This window comes from Ursus arctos, unplaced genomic scaffold, assembly GCF_023065955.2.
Source record: "Ursus arctos isolate Adak ecotype North America unplaced genomic scaffold, UrsArc2.0 scaffold_16, whole genome shotgun sequence".
NCBI classification, from domain to species: Eukaryota; Metazoa; Chordata; class Mammalia; order Carnivora; family Ursidae; genus Ursus; species Ursus arctos.
The window spans coordinates 50,271,406-50,288,408 of NW_026622830.1; the positions used below are offsets into that span (position 1 = coordinate 50,271,406).

At 43.7% G+C, this 17,003-nt stretch overlaps 1 protein-coding gene across 1 annotated transcript in view; it reads right to left on the reverse strand.

Moving 5' to 3' along the window:
* Positions 1 to 17,003, reverse strand: part of LOC125281422 (dual oxidase 1-like) — a 233,379-nt gene that overhangs the window by 199,425 nt on the left and 16,951 nt on the right. The window contains 1 exon segment of the mRNA XM_057313037.1: positions 542 to 13,628. The gene's annotated coding sequence lies outside the window, so the exon portion shown is untranslated.

A 17,003-nucleotide genomic window follows, 5' to 3' on the forward strand; every position in this document is an offset into this window, starting at 1 on the left:
TCTCCTACCCAACCCTGACCGCTATCGAAATGACGTCTCAGTGAAAAACGCCTCTCCTCACGAGCTCTGCCAGTCAGTAAACATACTGGGAAATAAGCTGCTTCTATCAATTGCTTTGGGATGAGCAAAAGCACCTCAGTCTCTCTTTCCTTCTGAAGCTCATATTTCTAAAGTCACCCTGAATTTCTTAAAAACCCAGTAGCCAACTATTTAATATCCATTGCTACTGGATTCATAGACATGAATCTAGCCTAGACTTAGTGAAATCAGAGCCTTATTGCTAAGGATCAGGGCTAACAGAGGACTGTCACACCACGGAGGCAGCATTGTGCATACGGGTCCCAACAAGTCTGGGAGAGACCAAAATCTTCAACAAGAATAGTAAAGAGCTCTCTGCCTCTGAGCACTCGTTACTGGTCATGCTCAATTATACTGTGCAGTCCTCAGGTGAGAAATTACAGTTTTCAGAAGTTTCCATACCCAAAGCCCTTTAAAATTCAACAATTTGAATTTAACTCAGCAAAATCTTTACTCTAAATACCTAATTAGGTAATAAAGTGACAGGCGTTTTCTTTGGTCTGACATCTGAGGTCTGGCGTCACATGTTTTAGAAATGTTTAAAAGTGGCGCTGGCTCAGTCGGCGACTCTCCTGATCTTGGGGTTAGTGAGTTCAAGCCCCACGATGGGTGTAGAGATTACCTAAAAAGCAAGAAAGAAAGCAAAGAAAGGAAGGAAAAGAAGGAAAGGAAGGGAAGGAAGGAAAAGAAGGAAAGGAAGGGAAGGAAAGGAAGGGAAGAGAAAGAAAGGAAGGAAGGGGAAATGTTAAAAAGCCTAGACAAGAATTACTAGATGATGCCGACAACTTGGTAAATGAGACGCGATCTGACAGCGATCTAAACCGTGGTCTGGCGGGCGCGAGCACCCCCACATCCTGGCAGCTCTGAAAGTTCCAAGCTAAACACTGAACCGAATCAGCCTGAAGGTCTACTATAATACTTCAGGTCTTCACCCAGCGCAGGTTTCTTCCTTGTAAAAGTCTTTCCTGAGTAGGTTAACGTGATACTTGAATATACTCTTTAAAATACCAGTATCCGTATTAAATTCTTTATTACGGACTTCATCCCCCGGGAATAATATTCACTAATACTTTAAGAGAAGCAGATAAATTATTTGGTCTTATTCATACATGGATTACACGGCATTTTTAACTTCTAAACATGCTTCCCAAATACTGTCTTGAATGTTACAATGAAAATGCTGTATTTTATATTTTTATACAAATAAAAACCCTAAAAACATTAAACTGGAAAATGTTTATCCAAGTATTACTGACCCTTAGTGATAAGACCACCTTACGATAATATGGAATTTCAAATTAAATACACAATCTTTACAGTGAGTAAAGAGAACCAACTTTTGAAAAAAGAAAAACCACATCACTTTTTCCCTCCAATCCTATTGAAGTTAAAATTAGCCTCGACTTCCACATCACAGAACGGATATGGGTGCCTTAATTAAAACACACGAAATAAAACATAAAACTATAAGAGACACAGAATAGAAAAGATAACTTACTTAAAATGCACTTTGATAAAAATATTTTTATTTACTTCTAAAAGCTATCTAGTTGGTTTTATGCCAAGAGCTGCAAACCTGTAGTACATCAATTTCCATTTTTCCTTAAATTTCGTTGTAAATCTATTTGAAATAAGGTCTGAAAAACTCTTATCCACCTTTTTAATGCAAAAGCATGAATCTGAATAAAATTTAAACCAAACAGATTTTTAAGTTACCTATACCTTTAGCCCAACACATCGGAAATGGGACTACAGCCGCTCTTCCCCATACAGACGGCACCTGCTGGTCTCAGGGCCTCTTGGCCCGCCAGTTCCAGCAACATAAACTCAGGCCTCAAGATCAGACCAGGCGTCCGCGCACCAAGTCCCCTTTCATCGCTCCCACAGCGTTCGCTTCCATCCACAGCCACACTAAGCTTCCCCTGTGTGCTCCTTTTCTCAGAGCTTGAAGCAAAATTTGGGAGGTGCTCCTTCTGTAATATTTTCCGGCAGCCTGAAGAATGCCTCTCAGTTACAGAATCTTCTGCTTCTGCGATCTGAAACACAGACCATCCTGGCTAGATTAAGCTCCAGAGCAGAAGGAAACCAGCCAGTAATGTGACCCCAGGGGCCTGTGTTCCTAGATTCATTCAGGGAAGGAGAGAGGGAGGGAGGGGAAAGAGGGAGGAGAAAAAGAAGGCCAGTAGCCAGCACCCGATTAATATGCTAATCCCACCCTTCTGCTCAATTCATCTGGCAGACCTCTGCTCACAAAACCAACAGGCGATTCTAAAATTGAGTAAGCTGCAAATCAAGTCTGACCCAGATCATGTCTGTAGATGGCTCCTCCGACTATTTTTGTTTTCAAAGTCATGCCTTTGGCCTTTTTCCAGCCTAATTCTGACCTTAAGACTTAAGGTAATTGTCTTGATGAAAAATGAATAATGCAGGGGAAAACATCTTGATCAACATTAAAAACAAATCTGTAGAAACTATGTCTATAGGAACCCAGATATTTCCAAGGTAAAGGTTTTTTCAGATCGATAGTTTTAAGTCTGCAAATTTATAAAAGTATTTAGAAAACACACAGGAACAAGAATTTGAAGTTGCGAGATTCTTTTAAAACTAGCTTAGGGAATATTGAGGAATACAAGATGCCCAATTTCTTAATTTCAAAACATGAGTGAGTACGAAACTCATACTGAAGAAGGAAGACAGAAAAACACTCTAACAATCTGTACGAGTAAGTTTTTTTCAAAAAAATGTAAAGCTACTTACACTTTTTCCATTCAAACAGAGATAGTCTGGGTCATCTCTAAAATGTAGCTATTTAAACACACTCCACTCTGGCAGTAAGACAGTAAGAAACTGGGCTCCTACAGCCTCTGTTGTCTGAGCACACGTGATACACATTCAAGACAGACAGTTCAGCTCTCCTACTACGCGGGTAATTCTGTCCGTAGCAAATCCCATTAACGAAGAAAAAATCGAGTCCTCTGCTTAACTGTGACCACAACCAGGGTTTTATGAATTCACTAACTTGTGAAAACAAGAGCTGAAAAAGGCTAGGGGAACAAGAGGCCTATCTGTGTCCAGTGATGCCCCAGGACAGCTAGTTTCATTTCTGACATACTACTCTCGATGATGGCTTTGTCTCCAGGCGTTACATTCAGCCTCCTAATAGCAGTCAGAGCTCAAATAACCTCCTAGATGCCCCCAGTGAAAACATATCATTCACCAGAAGGAACTCTGACCCCAGGCAACACTGGGAAGAAAAGGGGCTCCAGAAAAACACAGGCAAGCAAGCTAGGAAAGAAACAGAAGAAACAAGCAGAAAGATCACCATTACTGAGGACACTCGGGACACAAAGGCCTACTCTCATCATAGGAGGAATCCAAGCACGCCACAGGAGCAAGTCTGGTATCTGACCCAGGCCCCTGAGAATGGCTTCGGGTTTAATCTGAACCATCAAGTAACAGACATGCCAACCACAAAGGCAAACTCGGAGTCTCTCTTGGAACTTACGACTCTAGACTTTAAAAAACAGAAGCTACCTTTACTAGTTGCCAACGATATTTTACACACCCAATTTTCACGTCTTCTGAGGAACATCGGTGCTGTCACATCTTTTTTTTTTTTTTTTTAAGATTTTATTTATTTATCTGACAGAGATAGAGACAGCCAGCGAGAGGGGGAACACAAGCAGGGGGAGTGGGAGAGGAAGAAGCAGGCTCATAGCAGAGGAGCCTGATGTGGGGCTCGATACCGTAACGCCAGGATCACGCCCTGAGCCGAAGGCGCCCCAGTGCTGTCACATCTTTGAAAGAGGAGTTAAAGATGGAGTCGTTTAGCTAGGAAGAGACACGGCTTCGCAGAGCCCACCTGTCATCCAAGAAGCCAGAGGTCTTCCTGTACGCACACACCCAGAAAAGGTTTCTGAGCCAGACTGAATGAATGCCACGGCACCACCTGCACGGGAGAGAGAGGGCTTGGTGCAAGCAAGTGGCACGGCGGCTGGAGCCTCCACAGCAGTAGAGGAGGTGACGAGAGGACAGACGTGGGAGCTCTTTAGGTGACAGAGAGGAGAAGCCAACTCTCTGACTGCAAAGTAACCAGTGGGCGGCAGCTTTCTCTCCCACCCCTCGAGCTAATTTATATTTATCTCAATATCCAAATATCACCTCCTAATGTGCAGAGTTCTGAGGATACAAAAGATGACAAGACGAAAGAGGCCAAGACCCCTCCAGGCCACCAAGCAGAGCCCCGCCGGAAGCAGCAGCCCGGAAGAGCCGAGAAGCACTCGGGCCACTGAGAAGAGCGGGCGGGCAGGAGAGGACGGGGCTCCGCCACACCGAGGAGAAGCTAGGGCGCTGGGCGCTGTCACAGAGAAAACCGCCGCACATCACTCCCGACACACAGCAGCTCGTTCCCCGCGTGCAGCGAAGAGGAGAGTGTGGTTCAGGCAGTGGGGCGCGGGCCTACGGCCAAAGGGCTGAGAAATTACACGAGGACACGTCACTCTGGGACGGCACCACTCCTGTTTGCTTCTCGATAAACAGGAAAGACCAATGAGGCTCTTAGATTCTCGAGCCGGTGAGGTCTTGAAAAGAACGGGAAAGGCCTACATTAATGGTGGCCTAAGTGAAAAAGGTGAGCAGTCCCTTTATGCGCTCCGAATAAGAAACTCACGCACTAACATAAAGGCCATCATTCCTTAAAAGGTTCTAGTTTCTTTAAAAAACTCTTTATCGTATCAGTATAGTTAAAAGCAACTCTGGGAAGTCCTCCCTCACAGGTAAACTCATTAAAACTTACAAGAAAGAGACTACGATTTGCTTGGACCCCAATCTGGACCGTGCACATGCCCCTACGTCTGCTGCCACCACCAGCCCAGCTGTTGCCATGTGCCACCAGGCCGCGGCTACAGGCCTCATGTGCCACCACTGCCTGCTACAGGCCCTATACTCTGTTCCCAACCAGTTCCCTGCGTGACGCCCGTCACACCATTTCACTGCGCTAAAACTCACCGACAGCTCCCCAATTCTGCCAGAAGCAGTGCAAACTACATACTCAGCATGGTCCGCAAGGCCCTGTACAGGTGGCTCCCCTCGCACCTACACCCTCTGTCTCGCCACGGCCTGGCTCCTGTTTCGTGGCCTTCCACACACTGCACACTGACCTCCCTGCTGTCCTCTGCCCACACCAGGCCCGTGCCCACCTTTATACTGCCTGCCCCATGCCCTTACCCTGCTTCATTTCCCACGGCACTTACACCTTCTCAAATACCATGGGACTGACTGACACAGTACGTTCGTTTGCTGTCCAGCTGCCCTCACTACAACCCCATCTCCACGATAGGAAAGAATCTGATCTGTTCTGCACATACTGTCTTCCAGGACTTCTTACCGAAGTGACCAGGAAGAGATACAGGCCACATCCCACACATCCATCAGTCACCTACAGGCAACAAGGAGAGAACAGAGGGAATTTCTCTTCTCTTTTAGAGGCCGTGGTCACAAAAAAAGCATCTAGACGTTCTAGATGTCAGGACTTGGCACTAAGCTCAGTGGCAGCATGGCCTGCCTCAGTCTTGGGCACTGCTTTACCTCTGAGACCCCACTCAGCTCAGGTGCTTGGTAAGTATTCACCGAATAAGTAGAAGTAAACCATATGAAAATGTTGCTTTTTCAAGAATATAAAAATTGGAAAAGAAAAACTGACACAAAATCTAGGAAGACCATGCAGACCACCTCTCCCCATCCCACATAAAAAATAAATCACACAACTGTAGTATTCTGGTACTCCCATGAGAACCTCCACTTCAAATTTCAGGATGACAAAAGTGACAATACTGTGCAAGATTAGACAGAAATCATTAGAAGGCCAGCAAACAAGGTGATGAGCAAGATCAGGGAGAGAAAAGGGAATCCAAAGCCCTTCATACACTGTGCAGTACTGTCCACTACAGCTTCCCTACAGAAACCTGGTCTTAGGTGAGAAAGTCACCGGAAAGAACGACTAAGGAAAAAGCTGCTTCTCTCCCGCAAATAAATAAAATCTTTTAAAAGGTGGAGGAGGGGCGCCTAGGTGGCTCAGTCAGTTAAGCATCTGCCTTCAGCTCAGGTCATGATCTCAGGGTCCTGGGATAGAGTCCCATGTCAGGGGAGCCTGCTTCTCCCTCTCCCTCTGCCCCTGCCCCCAACTTGTGCTTACTTTCTCTCTCTCCCTCAAATAAATAAAATCTTAAAAAAAAAAAAAAAAAAGCTGCTTATAAATATCACCAAAAGCACATCACACAAATCCAAGTCTGACTCGCACATTTCTCATACAGTTGTATGCTTTTATTTGCTGGCCTTAATACTTGAGGGCAGTACTTCTGGGAAGAGGAAAGCCCTAGTCAATGCTTCCAAGTCAGCTAACAGGAGGAATGTGAAAGAAAACTGGAATTCATATTACACATACAGAATTCAAAATTTACCTCTCTTACTTCTTTTATGTTTGCTTTAATCAAGAGTTCTAGATCTAAGTAAAACCAACACTATTAGACTACGATAGCTCCAATTAGCAGCTGATCACTACAACACACCCTGACTTCCAAAAGCTGGGTGTGCTATCCTAAACTTAATTCTATTACGATTCACAGAGTTATCATTCCTATGTCTTTGTGCCTGTTTCCACCACAAAACAGAAGTAACTTTTCTGAAAATTTTAATCTATCAACAAAAATTAAGACTTGATAAGGACTAAAGAAATTTAGTCATAAGAATGGATATAAGCATATTCCGAAGACAAACAGATAATAGGTATCAAAATACAACATACTCCAAAAGGTGACGGTGTTATTCGCCGTTCTTGCAGAGTTTCTAACAATTACTATACCTCCTCCCTTCTGTTCCTCTGAAGGAACTCTGGGGAAGTTGAGGAAGGCACTAAATTTGCAACTGGAAGATACAAAGGAACTCCAGTTCCATCTGTGAGACAAGGAAAGACTCGTTTCGCCATCCTGAACTTCCACAAGGACAATGACAATACCTATCACGTGAGTAGGGACTACGTGGCAGTCAGCAAATAGCATAACAGCAACACTAATGACAAAGAAAAGATAATGATAATGATACAATGGGGATGCCAAGTTAATGCTTACTCTGTGCCAAGCCCTATCCTAGATACTTTAAACATATGGACTCAGGTATTAATAACCAACTTGATGAGGTAGGTTCTACTACCCCCGTGTAAGAGATGACAAACAGAAGCATGGGGTGCTAGGTAACTTGTCTGAGGTCACAGACCTCCTGCGGAGCTGAGCTGGACATCGCGCTCGGGCAGTCAGCCTCCAGCGTGTGCTCCTTCGCTAACCCACTGCAGGACTTCACCTATTTTCTCAATCAATAATTCCAACAACCAGCAAGTTCACAAGGCACACCTGACAGGCGGACACACCGAGGAACCGAGAAATGAAGCAACGTGCCTGACGTCACAGCTAACTGGTCGGCGGCAGAGCTGGCCCCAGCACTGGGACACCTGCCAAGAGCACACACTCAAGCCACCACCGGTAACGACACCACCTCCGGAGGCTGCAAAGGCTTCCAGAGAACCAGGAAACAGGCCTCCCTCGGCTTACAAAGGATGACTGAATCACAGAAAGAATATGAGACAGACAGGCTGCTCTCATCCCCATGCAGCACTCCAACTCACTAAATTCTGCGGCTCCCATGACAGTCCTCCCGAGTCCGCGATCCCCCGACTGCGGATACAAGCCAACACAGTACATGCTGGACATGGAGCGGGGACCGGGGAGATGCACCACAATCACCAGGAAATACACGTAGCAATGAATTAAGCAAAATAAGATACATAAAATAGAAGGGCAACTGCAACCGCAAGAGGCAGAAAATTCTGAACTTCTTATCAATTTAGACAATACTCAACTAGAGTATTTTCACAGACACTAATGGCCATTTCTCATGTGTTCTGCCAAAGAGGAGATGAAAGCTAATTCTAGGTTTAGAAACTGCTGGGAGGTTATTTGCCACCAAAAAAGGCTCCTGAAATCTCAAAGAAGACGCCACTTGAGTTTTTCAAATATACTAGTAGAGGCATAACACAGCACGGGGCCAGAAACTGACCAAAATTGTCACCCTAACTGTACGTGTTATAAAACAGAGTGGGGTTTCTTGGCGTATACTGACCAAGTAACAAATACTGAAAAACAAGCCATTATTTATTTGAATGTTAACACCATTCGAATAAACTTTGCAACTCCTGTTTTAGTGAACATCAATATACAGCCAACTTACTTTATCATTTTGTCGCCGTAGATTCTTATTTTACCCGGGAAATCCAGTTTACCCCCAGTGTGATCGCTCACCTGACCGAGCAAACAGCAGAGTGCCCTGTTGGGACTGCGGCTGAGAAAACAGTGGTGGCTTGCGGGATATCGGCTGTGCGGTGACACCCACACAGCCACACGGGAAGGCCCGTGGGTGGCAGGGGGCCCTGCTGGCGAGCAGGTCCCTTCTACCACCTACACTGCCCATTTTCAGGAAGGATCAGCAGCATCGTAGGGGTCCAGTCCTCCCCCAGCTGTATCCTAAGGAGAGCCCTGAAGAAGGCGACTTTTCTTCCCAAACACAGATACACAGTCGTGGGTCCTCTTGCTCAAAGGCCCTCCTCTATGCTTTTGGTTTTCTCACACTGGTATCAACAGATACTATTCCGATTTAGCAAGAAATTTAAAGTCATTTTTCCAATTCTCCCTAAAACTTTTTATCATTAAAAAATGTTAAAAATAACCTCACACCTATCAGGATGATTACTACTTCTTTTTTTTTTTTTTAAATGGAAATAGGAAATAACAAGCGTTAGCCAGGACACTGAGAAGCCGGAACCCTTGTGCACCATGGGTGGGAATATAAAATGGTGTGACCCAGGGTGCTATCACCTCAGAAAACAATGGGGACAGAGCTTCAGTGTGCAAGATAAAAAGTGCCAGCCATCTGGTTCCCAACAATGTAAATATATGTAACACGACTGTACAAAAATGGTTAAGAGGATAAATTATGTTGTTTGTTTTTTGTTTACCACAATAAAAATTCAAAGAATGCTAAAACCACTTTAATGGAGCGTCTCTTGCTTATTTTACAACAAGCTGGCGAATATAATTATGTCTACTTTTGTAGATGAGGGAAAAAAGCCTTGAGACGCTAGGAACTTGCCCAAAGCGCAAGAAGCAGCAAAAGGGAATGACAACCACCGGTCCTTGAGTAAAGACAGGACACTAGTCCAATACTACGAGGAAAAGTTAACTCCTTAATAAACTCTGAGGTCATTACCAATACGTCGTGAAGATTAATAACAGGAGGCCCCACTTAGGATGGAGTCTGGAGGCCAGCAGGGGTAGCTCTCACCTCCCCACTCCTCCCCCACTGCAGGCCCAACAAGGAGAGGTGCACCTTGCAGGCGGATACCACTTGACTAACCCAGCGGGAGGAAGGTTCCTCCTCCCTCCCAACTCCCCACCTTTCCTCTATAAAAGAGCAGTCCTCTCCTTTGTGCTGCCTCCCTGCTTGCTTGCCTGCCTTTGCAATTCTTTGCTGTTCCCAAATAAACCCATTTTCGCTGGTAAAATGACTGGCAGTTTTACTTTCAAGGTTAACAACATTATTTTCAAGAAAGAGGGAGCTGAGGCTGACAGAGGTAAAGGACTTGGAGTTAAGATCGGACCTTGTAAAATCAACGACCCCAAAGCTCAAACTCATTCATCTTTCCACCACCTTCAACCTGAAAGTCCAGTGTTGTCCATTCAGCTTATTGGTAAGTACTCCCTGAATCCCCACGTGGCAACATACTAGATATAGGACTCTGGGCACTTTCTTAAAAAACTGTTCTCTAGAACTTGGTTTTCTCATCAGTTAAATAAAGTTATAAACAGTTGTTATGAGAATTAAGTATTACAAGCATCAAGGGCTTTGAGAGTGCTGCGTGCCTAGGGCACTGTTCCACATCTTCTGTGTTGGTGCAATGAGTTAAGCATCAGGGATTGGAAGACAATACGGACAGAGGTCTGGCCCCTAAGGAGTTCAGAGCCCACAAGAAGACAAGCACTTAAGTCACTGCACCCACAGATCCAGCTTCCGTCAGACTGGTCCAAGAAACCTCCAGTAATCCCCTTTAAGGTTTAAGGCAGTTTGAGGCTTAAATCAATCATAGGTTTATTCACAAAACTAAAAAACTAGGAACAGCCTACATGTCAATAGAAAAAAAATGAGTAAATAAAGTTTGGAAAAAGATACTCACTGAAAATTCTTCACTGACACTGGAAAACACTCATCAATGAAAAAAGTCCACATAGTATAAAAGAAAACTGTAACTCCCAGTCCTAAAATGCATACATTTTCAAGATATATACCTGTCTATATAAAAATTTTTTTGAGAGCAAGCGAGAGCACATGCAAGCTAGGGGTTGGGGGCAGAGGGAGAGAGAGAATCCCAAGCACGCTCTTTGCCCAGAGCAGAGCCCTACACAAGGCTCGATCGCACGACCTTAAGATCATGACCTGAGCCAAAATCTAGAGTCAGACGCTCAAAGGACTGAGCCACCAGGAACCCCAAGATATATATTTCAAATAATAAAAAGGTATAGAAGAGTATGTAGACTGTGGTATTTCATTGTAAAGGAAAAATACATGCACATATGTGCTTCCTGTTATATGCACAGATCACCCACAGACATTTACACAATTATGAACAGTGACTCTTCCAGACAGAATTCAGCAGAAATCGGGTTAAAGAGGGGGAGGGTTAGGATTCCCTGCCTGCCCATTTGAATATTGTGCCATCTATATTTCTGTTCAAAATAATAAGTGAACATAAAAAGTAACTATTTTAAAGATACAGTACCTAGTGAAGTCCCCACTATTTCCCAAGAAAGCAATCCTTTCTAAGTAACACGCCCATCAAATAACAAATCAAAAAAGAAATCAGAAAATGTTCAGAACACAGTGATAATAAAACTAGAACATCAAAATCTTTGGGACACAGCTGAGAGTATTTAGAGGGACATTTCAAACTTCAAGTGCTTCTATTTAAAAGGTAAAAACATCAACTGTCTAAAGAAGTAAGAAAAATAAGAGCAAATTAAACTCTAAGTAGAAATAAAGACAGAATAAGGAGCAATGCTGCACATTAGCTAACACATAAGGCTAAAGGAAAAATGAAAAATACTGCTCTTATCTTTATTTAAAATTTTAGTATCTTGTTCACCATGGATTTTTTGCATTAAGGTTTTTTTTTTGTTTTTTCTTTTTTAAACGCTGCATCAAGCTATTACTTATCTTGACTACCGAGGTTTTCACTGGCTCCACCAATGCCTCCCCAAAATCCTGGTCCTCCCCATATTTCACTCTCTCCCAGTGGCTCCGTCCACCTCAACTCCAAGGCTCCCCACGTCCACGCCTTATCACCTAAGGGGTCTGTAAAACTAGAAACATTTCTGCCCAATGCATCTTAAATACAATCACTCAATTTTTAAAGTTCTCTTCTGAGGACAAAAAAGGTACTTAACGTTTCTTTTTCAAGGACCAGAACTACAGTAACTCAACTGTCAGAGCCTTATCTTACTTGAAACAGTTATAATGAATTTTTTACATTAGACCAGAAAACTCGATGACTTATAAATGTCTGAATTTAAATAAAGGAGGTAAGTCCTAAAAATCTGTTAGCAAAATCAATGCTTGATTGTGGATATTCCCATGTCCCCTGACATGGCAGAAATCGTAGTTCTTTCCTTCTTACTTCGGTCCAAAGGGCCTGACTGACAGCAGCAATGCCTCCACTCCGCAAGCCACGCTGAACCTCATCAGGGCCAGACTGACACAAAAGGACATTTGTAAATGGCTGACTTATTAAAACATTCCTCCTTCCTCCTTCTTTAAAATCAAAAAATTAGTCTCTAGCAGGTAAAATGAAAAAAAGAGACGTGAGATTTCTGAATCCAAGACGGATGCGACAGCTGGCAGTAGAAAATGGTGAAAAGCACATAAAATACACCGTTCAGAGAGGCGCTGAGGCAGTGGGGACAAGAGAGGCCGCGAGAGCTTCAGAGGGTGAAGAGCCGAGAAGCTGGGCTGGGCCTCCGCAGCTGCGTCCACCTCTGCCACGTATCTGTCGACTTGGGGAACGAGTGGAACCCGGGCTCCGCGCACACGACTGCCGCCAGAGGCCAGGGCAGCTCGCACGCTCCGGCGGGCCGGACACCCAGAGGCAAACGCAGCGTCTTCACGGCTGCACGTCACTCACGACAAAAAGCGACGGTGCCCACACGTGCTCCCACGTGGATGGAAGCCTAAGTGAGATGCTGGACACGGAAGACCACGGGATGCGGGATTCCGATCACATGAAATGTGCACAACAGGCACATCTGTGGGTCAGAGAGCTCAGTGGTCGGCTGCCGAGGGCTGGGGAGAAAGACGGGTGCAGCAACTACCAGCGGGTGTGCGGCTGGCGGCGCTGGGCGGACTGGGAGTTGATGTTTAACTTCTTGTAATTTTAAACAAGGCTACATCAAAGAACTATTAGACTTATTTATTTTCCACGGCAGTTACAGTTCCTTTAGGATTTATTGGTACTTCTTTTTCTCATTTGACTTTCTAGAGACTTATTTCCAGATACCAACCGGTAACTTATTCGTTAAATACGCTCCAAGTTACATAAAATGATATATTCCCTTTTTTCACTTTAGCTAGTGTAAGTTTCTGCCATTTGCACCTCAACATTTCTTCAATAATAAAATTCACCTCAGAATTTAGTGAGCACCTCCTGCATGCCGGGCACTGTTCCGATACCATGAATCCCTACCTCAGTGTGTGTGCAAAGACAGAGATGTGCACCAGGACGCCCTGGTGAGTGTGTAACAACTGGCTCTGTGCGGAGTCAGTGGGGGCAGCCCCGCTCTGTGGTGTGTGCTGATTTCTGTGGTATAAATACACCCACCCTGTTCGGTTTCAAGCTACCAATATGGCGTCAACCAGCTACCACCGACTCTGTAGCTCTCTCTCTCTCTCTCTCTCTCTCACACACACACATTTTTTCTGCCCACATGAAGTTTACATTCTATTAGGCGAGACAGACAACAATAAAATCATAAATAACTAAATTATACGGTATATTGTCAAGTGGTGTTATTTTAAAAATTACTAAGTTCAGCAGGGTCGGAGGGACAGGAAGTGTGCGCGCAGGGGAATGCAGGCTGCAGCGTGAAATAAAGCGGTCAAGATGAGCTACACTGAGAAATACGCACGCGTGTACATTAGAACATGGAGACTCAAAAACATCCTTTTTTTTTTTTTAATTTACAAGAAAATCACACAGTATGTATCCTTTGGGGCTTAGCCATTCTTTACAAAGTATGCTGTGAAAAGCACCCACGCTGTGTCCTGGAGCTTCACAGTCACTGCTGGAGAGCACGTCATCATATGAATGTACCCCAGTTCTCTCTCCGTTCCAGTCTGGGACTAGTGCAAATCACTTGTTTCTTGGTACACGCGTGCACGCATCTCTGCTGTGTGTCCACCTGGAACGGAACCACGAGGCCAGTGTGCATGTTCCACTGTAGTAAGTGCCACCAAACTACTGTCCAAAGTGGACGTACAAAACGATACTCCCATCAGTTGTGTCTGAGAGTTCCCACTGCTCCTTAACCTTCAAAAACGAAAGAAATAAGCCTAACTTTCAAAGCGTGGTGTAACTTCAGCGCGGAGCTGTAATCTGACCGTACATCCCAGTGCGCTACGCCCTATGGCGTACAAGAGCTATAATGAAGTCTAACACTGCTTTTAGTAATAGCATCACTGAAACCAAGATGAAACAGAGAAACCACGTTCAAACACGTTCAGAGGTCTTGTTAGTGACAACACTGGCACTGTTATTCTGAAATGACACGCAAGTTTCACAGACATGAATGATGAAGCAATGACACAAACGTGTTAGTGTTAAGAACCAAGATTTTAAGCAAAAGAGAAATGACATACAAACATAAAATCAAAGAAGTAAACCATTTTAATCTTATAATTTTTTTACTTTAGATTTTATTTATTTGAGAGCGAGAGACAGAGAGAGAGAACGAGCAGGGGGAGCAGCAGAGGGTGAGGGAGAAGCAGACTCCCCGCTGAGCAGGGAGCCCGACGCAGGGCAGATCCCAGGACCCTGGGACCATGACCCCAAGCAGAAGGCAGGTGCCCAACTGACTGAGCCACCCAGGGGCCCCACTGTAATCTTAAATTTAAGTTGGAAGTATCGAGATAAACTCATGACTTTTTTTCTTTCTGAAAAATACACACTTCCTATCTCTATACCCTAAAAAAGCCCAGAAGAAATAAGATTCCAGCATTACCTATCACAGTATCCAGATTCTAGTCCCTGAACACCATTTCCCACTAAAACGTGACAAGGAATCAAGGCTCCTTAGAGAGATGGCTGGTTTCAGGTCTGCGGCAATAAGGGTACAAACTGAGTCTGAAACTATTTTATAGTGCCCATAAACAAGAAAACTATAAAAACATTACTGGAGCCATTTCCAAAGGACACAGAAGATATCTTTTTTTTTTTTTTATGTTACGTTAGTCACCATACAGTACGTCATTAGTTTTTGATCTAGTGGCAATGATTCATTGTCTGCATATGACACAGAAGATACCTCTGAAGGGCAATCTGACCATCAGAAAGAATGCAGTAAATTCACATCTACGTATGTGTGTACACATACACATATATAGGTCATCTTAACATCTATGCATTTATGAGACTAAAAATAATTTTCACTTGTAGAGAACAAACTCATTCTGAAGCTAGTAAATACAAGAATTATCCATTTATCCCACCTTTTCTGCACGGGCTCCAGCAAACAAATACAGAAGGCAGAATCAGATCGTCACCGTGTCTGCAATTCTGATACAAAGTACCCAGGCAGCCACCATCAACACCCACAAAAGCCACAAGGTGGAAGGATCACACCACCATCTGAACAAATGATTAATGTCACCGTCCCTAAGAGGTGAAGCCAACAGCAAGTATTCTTACCCCCAGAGTTGAAGCTCATTCTAGCTGGACTTCTAGCAACCAGTTTTAAACTTTATGAATTAAATGACATCACATAATACAATCAGCCAAATTCAGAATGTGGGAAATTCTATAGGATAAATGACAGTTTCTTCCAGAGCATCAACAAAAGCTGTTATTTAAAAATAAAATGGAAAGGGTGCAAGGCAGGAGTGGGAAATGTTAGAGATATGCCAACTGACAGGTCAAAGACTTTTTTAAAAAATGGGGAAATTTGAAAATTAAACATTACCGAGTTTTATTAGAGAAAAGATTTTATTACTTTTTTCTTTCCTTCTTTCTTCCTTTCTTTTTTTAATTTAAGTAGGCTCCACACCTAGTGTGGAGCCCATCACAGGGCCCAAACCCACAACCCTGAGATCAAGAGCTAAGCTGAGATCAAGAGTTGGACACACAACCGACTTAGCCACCCAGGTGCCCTGAGAGAAAAGATTTTAAATTACTTTTAACTATGTGAGGCATGGTAAAGGTATTATGGTTATATATTTTATCTGTTAGGGACATACAATGAACTTTCATGGGTGAAACTTTATACAATGTCTGGGATTAGCTCTAAAATACTCCAGCGAAACAGGGGCACCTGGGTGGCTCAGTCAGTTAAGTGTCTGCCTTTGGCTCCGGTCATGGTCTCAGGGTCCTGGGATCGAGTCCCTCATTGGGCTCCTTGCTCATCACAGAGCCTGCTCTCCCTCTGCCTGCCACTCCCCCTTCAAGCACGCACGCACACACTCTCTCTGACAAATAAATAAAATCCTTAAAAAAAAAAAAAAGAAAAGAAAAAAAAGAAAAATATCTTAAGGCCCCTAATCTTTCAGGTTTATCCTCAGGCTGAATTAAATAAAGAGCCAAACATTATTCTTAATTATCCTGGTATATTTTAATTCTTAAACATTTGAAAAAAATGCTAGAACTTTGTTATTAATGGTAGTACTTGGGGAACAACACTATCTTACATAATGATTATATTATGTTTGACTTTCTGCATATAGACAGGTATGTTTTAGATGGCATGTTCTGACACACATAGTATACCTCAAACTGGGCAATAAATCATATTGAAAGGAGTCAATCTGGGGTGCCTGGGTGGCTCAGTCAGTTCAACGTCTGCCTTCAGCTCAGGTCATGATCCCAGGGTCCTGGGATCCAGCCCCGCATGGGGCTCTCTGCTCTGTGGGGAGCCTGCTTCTCCCTCTCCCTCTGCCTGCCACTCCCCCCTACTTGTGTTCTCTCTCTCAAATAAATAACTATTTTAAAAAATAAAAAAAATTTTTAAAGTAATAAAATACCCCAGGAAACAAAAGTCTGGGAGAGAAGAAATAGGACAAACAAGGGCAGAAGGTTGAAAAAGGGTTCATTATCCAATTTTTCCAAAATTTCCACAAAAAGTCTTTTAAAAGAACTGAGGGAACACCTACCACACACATTTATTTTTCTAACACCCAACTGAGTTAAAGATGAAGCAGCACTGTAAATACAACGTTGTCACACACACCCTAAGCCCGTAATCAGAAGTCAGTATGTTTAACGTGTAGAGCCAATCAGAATCCAGAGAGTTTTAAAGGAAAGTGTGGGGGCAGAACAACTTCAGCAGTATACAGATGTTTTCTGCATGTCTGCCAGGCAAGCCATCCACAACTGAGAGAACCAAAATGGAGAAAGAAGCAACATTTCCCACCCGTGCAATGCTCCAGGAAACTGCTCTATTACACACATTATAGCACAGGCTACTCTGGGAAAAAATGTTCACACGAATGTCTTGAGAAGGGATCCAGAATCAAGATTACAATTCACCAAAGGTGCAGCTCCCCTGGTGCAGAAGTGAGCAGGTAGG